General features: G+C 47.0%; 1 long non-coding RNA gene across 1 annotated transcript in view; it reads left to right on the top strand.

Annotated features, from left to right (window-relative positions):
- Positions 1 to 9,295, top strand: part of LOC106146672 — a 17,018-nt gene extending 7,723 nt beyond the window's left edge. The window contains exons 2-3 of the long non-coding RNA XR_001231213.1: positions 7,588 to 7,686; positions 8,947 to 9,295. This is a non-coding gene — a long non-coding RNA (uncharacterized LOC106146672). The remainder of the gene's footprint in view (positions 1 to 7,587; positions 7,687 to 8,946) is intronic.
- The last annotated feature ends 389 nt before the right edge of the window (positions 9,296 to 9,684 follow it).

The following is a 9,684-nucleotide window of genomic DNA, read 5'->3' as shown; positions in this document are numbered from 1 at the left end:
AATTTGCAATGATCCTCCTGCCTCAGCCTCCTGAGTGCTGGGATTAAAGACATGTGCCACCATGCCTGGCTCTTCTTCTCTTTAACAGGGGTGTCAGGCAGACCTAAACTGTAGACAACAGAAGCAACGCTAGCTATTTAAATCAGAAAAGGATTCAGTGCAAAGAATCAGGTGATAGAATTGCACCAAGACTTGGAGATTAGGACTAGGGATATAGCTCAGTGGCCCAGCACTTGCCTAGGAAGTGTAAGGTCCTGAGTTTGAGTCCCAATATCAAAAAACAAAACAAAACAAAACAAAACAAAACAAAACAAAACAAAACAAAGCAAAACAAAACACTTGGAAATTAGTGTCAAGGCCCAGCCTCCAGAACCACACCAAAGAACTGGCCCAACAGAGGAACTGCTACCTCTTCCACAGCCAGGAAGTAGAGTCTACATTTGCCCACTTGAACAGCAAGCATGATCAGGAAGCCATTGCTATGCCTGTTTCTCCCCAAATGACATCCTCAACCACAATCTGGGATGGAGATTGTTGCATTTTTGGTGGAAAATGGATGCCTTTCATATTACCACCTCTCTTCCTGTTTCAGTTTTGGAACTGGGCTGTACAAGAGTGCACTTGTGCTAGTCGCCTTTCATCATGGTGGCAAAATACCTGAGATAATCAGTTATGGAAAAGAATGGTTTATTCTGGCTCATAGTTTTGGAGGTTGCAGTTCATGGTTTGATTGGCTTCCTTGCTTTGCTCTTCTGTTGAGGCAGCATGTCACAGAGTTACGTGTGGTGAGAAGCTGCTTACCTCATGTTGGCTAGGAACCAGAGAGAGAGGAAGGACCCTTCAAGGCCACACCCCCAATGACCCAACTTCCTCCCATTAGGCCCCACCCCTTAAAGTTCCCACCACTTCTAAGCAGTGCCACAGGCTGGTGACCAAGCCTTTAACACATGAACCTTTTGGGGACATTTCAGACCCAAACTATAGCAGCACATTATCTAGAAGAAGGCATAGGCTGGAGTGAGAATCAACAGCAATCGTGGGCTGTGGAAAAAATTGTCCAGAGATTCAGTTTGGGGAACACAGTTGAATGATTAGTGATGAAGCAGATTATGGATGCTGGAAGGTTAGGATATTTGTGGTTCAGGTGAGCACTCACATCAGAAGAGGCTGGTGGGCAATGTGTCCTGTTCTGTAGACATAGGTCAGATGTTTGACCCCTTTCTCAGCCACTCAGTGATTCCTCAGTGGGTCCATGTGCAAAATAGCTGTGGTGTCAAGATGGAGGCTGCAAGGGGGCTCAGCAGTGTGGGTCTTGCCTCACCAAGGGGAATCTGCAGCCCCCTGGGACTGGGTACACAACACTGAGGTGCTTCTTCAGTGGCCCTCTGACTCAGGGTATGGCTACACTCCAAATTCCTCAGGACACTGTTGTCTAATATGTCCCATCACCCAAAGTGGCTGCCTGATAGATCGGCCTACTGAAGACATATTTGGAACCAGCTGATCATGTCCAGAGGGTCAGGCTGTTGCTGTCTTCTTACACTTATCCTTTCCTTGCTTTTATTCCTTCCATCCTGTCCTCCGCTCTTTCCTTTGCTCCCTACATCTTTCCTCCAGTGTGCCCCATGAGCCTCTATTCTCCTGGTAAACTCTTCCTTCACTCTACACCCACATATTAACCACAGCTTTGTTCTCTGTTGTCTAAACACATTTTTACTACCCAACATACCTTGCATTGCAAGTTGCAGAAACACAACTCTAACTTACACTAAAAAAGAATTTGTGGGCTACAGTAACAGAAAGGTCTAGGGCCTTCCTGGTTTTAGGTGTGGCTGGACTTAGGTGCTCAATTGTAACCTGAGGGGTCTGTCTCTCTCCAACTGTGGGTGTCTTTCATCCTGTGCTGGCTTCATTCTTTGGCATTGTCCCCCTCTGCAACTTTAATAAAGCTACTGGCAGCTCTAGATTCGTAATCTTTACAAATGCAGACCTCATCAGAGAAGCCCTATCTCTCCCAAACAGAAATAACCAAATCAGGATAAATGGGACATTTGCCCTCCTTGGGCCATGTGATTATGCTTAAATTAACCTGGAACTATCTGATGATCACGCATGAGTCATGTGATTGCTCTTTTGTGGGGAACTTGAGTCACACAAGGTGGTGGAGGAGCAATTTCCAAAAAGAAGGAAAGATGGGCAGACAGGGCACAGCAGATGTCTGTGTAACTCTGCCTTCTCCCCCATGCACTGTAGGATCCAGCTCTTCCCCCTTCCTTTGTTAGCTTGCACCCCTGATTCTGGCTGTTCACATTCTATTTCTTGCTGCTGACTCTGCCTAGGCTTTAGTACATGATCTTACCCATCTAACCACCATCCAGACCCAGAAATAGAACTTGTTTCTCTCCTAGAAGCTCCTGTGAGCTGCTTCCTGATCACAACCTTTATGTGAAAGGCAAAACAAAGAAACTTTTAGAAAGTTGTGCTTGGAAACTAGAAACACAAAGTGCTGAAGGAAAAGATGAATACAGAAGATTGCATTTAAATGAAGAACTTTTGTTTATCAGAGACATCCTTAGAAAGCACTAAAATGTATCCAACAGTGATGGGGTCCTGGCAGGTTCCAACCTGAAAGAGCTCCTGACGGCCAAAGCTAGGATAATTCGAGCAACAAAGTAAATAATGACACATTGGATTATAACCTAAGGAGTAAAATAAATATTCATGCATATAAGCTTATACCAATGATTGAATGTATAAATAAAATGGAGAGAAAGGGTAAGTCTTCCATGCAGAAGAACTGCAATATATTTAGATGCTACCCTGTCCAGGAACATGTTTTGGGGTATGTGTTAGACCTAGTGACTTGCTTCCAAAGAACAGAGTTTGGAAGGGAAAATAGTAACATTACAGTGGAGAGAAGCCTAGAAAATACTATCTTCATCAAATGCTCTAAGTTAATACTGCCAGAGAGAAGTTATCTTGAAATCTGTGCCTCAGACATGAAATGAGGATGAGAGCTCTTCTGTCCTGTGAACACCTGGCATACCTATCTCCTGCCCCATCCTAAGACCCTAGACAAGTTCATACAGAAGGGCATTCTACAAAATACCTAATCACCACGCTTACAAAATGTCAAGGGCATGGGAGAGAAGAAAAGACTGAGGGAGTTTTCACAAAAAGGAGAGAAATGAAATATGGAGTCCTAGCTTCTGAAACAGGCAAAGAACCCTAGTGGGAAACTGGTGAAATCTGAATAGTTTAATTAATAGCATTGCACCCATGTTGGCTTCTTAGGCTTGACAAATATACCATGGTGATGGAAGATGTCAGCCTTGGGAGAAGCTGGGTATGTGGAAGTCTCTGTATCATCTGCATAACCTTGTGCAAGTCTAAAATTACTCCAGAATAAAAGTTTGTTAAAAGCACATCTTTAAGAGCGTGGAGTGCTATGGGGAGCCTCGGGTGGGGAGTGCCGGTCTTCCGGCTGGATAGCTTCTTGCCTCGTAGGGCCCCGGAGGGAGGGCCCCCAGCGCATGGGGAGCCATGCGGTGGCGAGCGCTGTTGTGCGCAGGCCCTTAGGCCGGCCGCCGCCGCTCAATTGAGATCTATCATGACACAGAGAAACAGTGACACAATTGGCCTACCATACACCGACTGCAGTTGCCCACCCATGGATGTGTGTGAATCATTCAAACTTTGAACAACCCCTGGGAATACATGCCATACAACGGGCCACTCTTGCTCCTGCCATTGAGAACCAGAAAGGTCCAGAACCAGGGGAGGAGCAGCTGCTGAACAAGGACTCAGAGAACATGAGAATGCAGACTAAGCCCACGGAGTCAGAGGTCCAGTGGACTGGGGTCACGAGAGCCGCTCGGAAGCTGTAAACCAGGAGGACCTTGCACAATACCTGCAGAGACTCATTGGAAGCCATTCTTCCCCTGACAGTACTGGCTGTGGTGGAGCTCTGGAGAAGTCTGCAGCAGGATTCCTGCTGCCTGTGCTGACAGTTGGGGAGAGGACACTAACTGGTTGTGGGGTCCCAAAGTGATGGGAGGCTGGAGAGAAAACGCTACAAAAAATGGCTTTTGCCCCAGACGGCTCACTTGATTTTTGACAACCCTTAGGCTGTAACTACTTGTTAGATCCTTCTTGTGTATCTCTGTCTTCCTGAGAAACCACTTTGAAGATACCACCATGTATTACAGCAGTCATTGATATTTTCCTACTAATCTATCCATAACTCTGTAATGTTTGTATTGTTCCTATCCTATTTCATAAATGGATCCATGTTTATTATTATGTGTTTTCTACAACAACCATTGAGAATTATTGAATGATTATTCAGTAGGTCACTCAAGTATAGTTCTATTTATATTCTTTAGAAGCCACTTTGAAGATACCTAAGTATAGTACAACAACTATTGATAATCTCCTACCTCTTTTGTCTGTAACTCACTATCATTTGTCTATTTGTTTTCCTGAGAAACTATCTTATAGATAACAATATGTAAAACAATAACCATTGATAATTTCCTACCACTTTGTTTGTAATTTGGTAAGCCCCTCCTATTATTATGTTATCCTTCTTTTACTCTTTAAAATAAAAAAAAAAAGAGCGTGGAGTGCTAAACCATAGAGATTTATAATCCATATAACCTACAAAAGGCTCCTATTCAAAGTATATGAAGAATCCTTACAAATCAATAAGCAAACAACAGACTCCCATTAGAAAAATGAGTAAAGGAACAGAAAATGCACATGGCAGAAAAGGAAAGCCAAATGGCCAGTAAACGCACGAAAAGTGTGTTGTCTCTTTAGAGAAATGAGAACGAATTATTTCTTTAAATGTTTGGTTGCTTCGGTTTTCTTCTTCACACACCCCAGTTAAGTTGGAGCACTTTTTTTTCCCATTTGCTGTTTTCTGTCTACTTTCTTGCCTTTCATTCCATTTGCTTTTCTAATTTATATCCCTCTCTTTGCTCAGCAGTACTCCCCTGTGCTGCTTCCAGCTGTGTCTTCATTTCTGTGATAATTTCATTTTTGATTTCACTCTTTCCTGAATTTTGCTGGCTCACGCTGCAGATCCTTCTGTTTTCCTCACCATCTCTTCCTTGAGCTGTTGCTTCATTAAGTTTAAAATATTCATGGCAAAATATTTGGATGTGATTTTCATCTCTTTGTCGCAGCACATTTTAAATGAATGTTTTTCTCCCATTTTTATGGTATAATATTTTGTGTGGATCTAAAGATCACCCTTCATTGAAGCAGGCATGTTTTTTTCTCGGGATGGATATTTGCAGGATGTTAATGAGCATTAAGGGCCAGGACTATTCCAGGGGAGAAAAAAAAAAAAATAACTTTCTCATCTCTAGAAGTTTTCCTCTCCTTAATTTACCCAGTTCATTTATTCAGTAACAGAATAACACACTTGACTCTCCTCACTTCCTGGCTCTTTTATGAAATTAGAGAATTTGGGCATTAAAATGGGATGTAGAGTTTCTCTAGCTGCCATGGTTCAGATTTTAGGTGTCATCCAAAGGCCCATCTATCCTCAGTGCTATAGGGAAGTGATGGGGTCTTTGGTGGTGGGGCCTAATGGTAGGTCTATAGGTCATTGGAGGCATGCCCTTGAAGGGCCTCCTGGGACCTTAGCCTTTTCCTTTCATTTCTCTTTCATTTCCTGTCATCTCTCACTTCCTGTCATCTCTCACTTCCTGTTATCTCTCTTTCACTTCCTGTCATCTCTCACTTCCTGTTATCTCTCTTTCATTTCCTGTCAAGGCAGCTGGGTCAGTGGATCATGAACTGAAATTAAATACATTCTTTCTCTCTAGTATGGTAGGACCATTCTCAACATGTTGGGGTGGGAACTTTTTACAATGTAGTGATATCAGCCTCCGTGTAGGCATGTGCAGTTCTGATGTAACACCATAACATAAATCATACCCAGCCAGACTGCAGAATGTTAATGCATACCCAGCCACACTGTAGAATGTTAAGTGTACACCCATATAAGGGAGACAAACATTGATACAAACATTGTATAAAAGGGTCCAACTATGCCATGTTCAGCATTCAGCCTTTGGATAGGAACCTGCTGAGTCAGTGCTGTCATGAATTTAGCTGTTTCCTGAGAGAAAGGCCTTGGGGTCCCGTCTGTTTACATGAAAAAACTCTGCATCACTAGAGTTGATTGTCTCGGTGTATTTTCATGGCAGTAGAAAACTGATTACCACATGAGCTCACCTTTGTGGGGTGCAGCCTTCAGAGGCTCAAGGGCTTTCAGGGCCTGGGCTGGGGTGTGTGGTCATCCCACCAGTGTCTTTCTCTGCTATCCGATGCCATCAAGTCCGGGGGAATGATGTCCTTCCACCGTCTTTTGGACAGCAGTAGACAGGAGTGCACAGGTGCATTGTGTGAAGGAGAACCCTGAACACATAACAAAGGGCTGGGTTGGGTTTTCTAGGCTGCATTTAGGAGGAAGAAAAATGGCAAACAGAATCAGCTTGGGGCTGTATCTTTGAAGCAAGGGGTCAGCATGGAGGGGTGGGAACACTTGCTTTGGGGTTGGTCACATCTGTGCCCCAACAGGAGCTCAGTGTGTGTCACCCCTATGACCTTGCCGGCCTTGCGTCAAGCACCGCAGGCCTTGCAGCGAGGAAGTGAGAGGCACAGGACTTCCGGTGAGTGTTATGCACATTTCCAGCACATGAGGACACGCGCGGCAAGTCTGTCGCTCAGCCAGGCAGGGCTGGCTGCCACAGCAGGCTGGCGCGAGCCTCAGCAGTTTCACACAACAGCAGCTCAGTTCTTGCCTGTTCAAGTCGCAGGCAGCTCTCCGGGCTGGAGCTGGCTGGAGTTGCCCGCATGCTGTGGCTCTGCCCTCCGAACATGTGGTCTCCGTAGTAGCTGCCACGTGGAGGAAGAGCCATGCTGGCCCTAGTGCCCCACCTAAGTGCAGGGGATGCTTGGATCGTCAGGGGATGCTTGGATCCCTTCATGAGGTTAATTGCTTGTGTGTCTTAGCTTTTACTCCACAACCATGGCGACATTTTTTTCTCTTTTCCTTTTTCTGGCGGGGAGGGGACTGGAGATTGAACCCAGGGCCTTCACATTGATTGACACCCACAACCCTTTTTGTTATTTTTAAGTTTTAAGATAGAGTCTTACTAACTCACTAAGTTGCCCAGGTTGGGTTCAAACTCGTGATCCTCCTGCCTCAGCCTCCCAGAGTGCTGGGATTACAGGAGTGTACCACCATGCTTGGCTAGCCTTTTCCTTTGAACGAATATTTAATAACCTTCTGAGCGCACCCCAACATCAGTTCAGCTGTGAGGGACCTTAGTGTAATAATAGCGTTCCTTTTCCACCCTTGACACTCAGGCCAAGGCTGCAGAAGGGTGGGAGGGTCGGGTCACCTAGAGGCCAGGAATACGGTGGTGAGTCTCTCAGCAGTTAAGATATTTAAGTTTCTCAGAAGGGCAAAGGAAACAAAGGCAGATTAGTGAAACTAATGTCCAAATCTCTGTGGGAATGAGCCCGGGCTAGTGGTGAGTATAAATGCCTTCCTTTTGGATATTCCAGTGAGTCCACACTACCTGAGATCCTGTCCTGCGCATCCCGATGGATGGACCTCTGACCAGACTGGGCGTGCTCTTCTTCACCCGCAGCGTCTGTTCTTAGGTTAAGTCTGTCCTTCTGTGGCTTCATTCATTCATCCCATCTCTGGCCCTGACAGCGGCTCAGGCCTGCAGGCAGATCCTCATTCCCCTCTCTGGCCTCCTCTCCAGGCGCAGCAGCCCCGGTGCTCCAGGAGCCCCTTGTCCTGTGCCATTTTGAGATGCTGACAATAGCAACACGGCAGCCCTCACGGGGGGTGGGGTGGGCAGTGAGTTGCTGGCCTCAATTAGTCCTGAGAGTTTAACCCTTGGTCGTCCTCTGGGGAGGAAGTCAGGGCCACCAGACGCTGAATGCCTGGTACTGGAGTCAGCGCAGATGTTGACAGACAGGTGCCTTCTGGGCCAGACATGAGCTAGACATGACCTTTGCACGCCAACAAAATAACACGACAGAGAAGAGGGGACTTGGGGTGGATGCGCTGAAGGATGAGGTGGCCGCAGAGATGACAGCTGACAGGGTCTGTCCGGGGCAGTCTGAGGGCTGGACATTGAAGCTGAGTATTTTGAGCAGCTGGGACACCCATGCAGAGCGCTGATCTGTGGGGCAAGCAGGGCCTCCGGGCCTCGCGGGGGAAGCGTCCTCCACAAGAGCCACCTCCCCGCGTCTGATCCGTGTCTGCCAAGCACTGTGTACACAAACTGTTTCATTTCCAGTTCCCTGAGACGGGAGGGAGCTTTCCATTTATTGTTTGCTTTCATATGGACCTGCATTATTCATTTCAGCTGCTTTCATATTTGAATTCTACTGTTTAATCAGTTGTAACGTAGCCAACCAATCCTCAGTGACTGGCTTTTGCTCCTAGGCACAGAAGGTCTTGGGGAAAGGTTTGGAGAACGTCCTGACCCTCTCCTTTGGAAGCTGGTGGGGGCAAGCATGCCCAGGCCTCACACGCGCCCCCAGCTGGGCTGCCCCCTTCTCTGGGGTCCCTTCCCCTGCACTGCAGGGTGTTTCTGGGACTGCTGTGGCTACTGCCTAATTGTTCTTGCCTATGTGTAACCGTAATTTCAAGTGGGTCCTGGTGCAGCTTGGCAGGTGTTAAATCACTATCTTTCCTCTAATTCGAACAGTTATTCTAACCCTCCCACCTCTCTCAAGATCCCCAGTCCTATCAAGGGAGAGATTCCTTATGGGAGGTGTGCTTCATAGACCCGAATTAGGCTCAATTTGGGCTCTGTCTGAGGCAGTTTCTAACAGGTTCAGCATTCTAAGGGAAGCAGTAGTCAGAATGGATTTTCTTAGCAAAATCCCTTTATTTTCCAACAGCACCCATTGTGGAACCATCAGACAGCTGCTCCTTGCTTCCCCGAGGAAGAGCTGCTCTTCCAGCTAAACTCACTCAGGATCCTGACCCCAGCTTCTGCTCTCCATCCCGAGGCGGGGGCAGACAAGGACCGAGGGGCTGGGACACTGTGGGGGTCACACAGGTGCTGCTTTTCCCCACGAGGTGAGCTGTGCCCTCTCTTTCCGCCTGAGTTGGCTGGCAGCGAGGACAAAGGATGTCAATGTCCCCGACCTCAGTGGACGGAATCTTGAAGCCAGCTTCCCCTGTTCTCTGAGATGCCACAAAATAGCCAGCACACAAAGTTTCTAATAAAACAATATAAGATATGAGGTCAAGAACATCCTGTGCCCCGTCCGAGTCACTGGCTATAAACGACATCATCCCGTGGGACCAGGACATCCTGGCCTTGGGGTGCCAGTCTTTCTCAGTGATGAATTTCAAAATCCATAAATTGACAGGTGGATTTTGACAGTGCAATTAGCAAATAGCCCAGGGCCACTTGCCAGCTGGCCACCCTGCAGGATGCCCCACATGTGCCTGGCACATCTGTCTTCCCGCACCAGGGGAAGGGGGCATTTTTCCAAGTCGCTCCACATCCTCTGGTACGCGGCACTTTGTCCCTCATGAGCAATCCCATTTCTCTCCGCAGCGAAGAAATGTCCTCCTGGAGGAGGGCCTCATGGCGGGAGACCTGCTCGGCCTCCTGTGACTGCCTCGTT

This window comes from Chinchilla lanigera, unplaced genomic scaffold (assembly GCF_000276665.1).
Source record: "Chinchilla lanigera isolate Chin_1 unplaced genomic scaffold, ChiLan1.0 scaffold00090, whole genome shotgun sequence".
Taxonomy (NCBI): Eukaryota; Metazoa; Chordata; class Mammalia; order Rodentia; family Chinchillidae; genus Chinchilla; species Chinchilla lanigera.
Note: the sequence above shows the minus strand (reverse complement) of the source record. Positions and strands in the feature narration are given on the sequence as shown.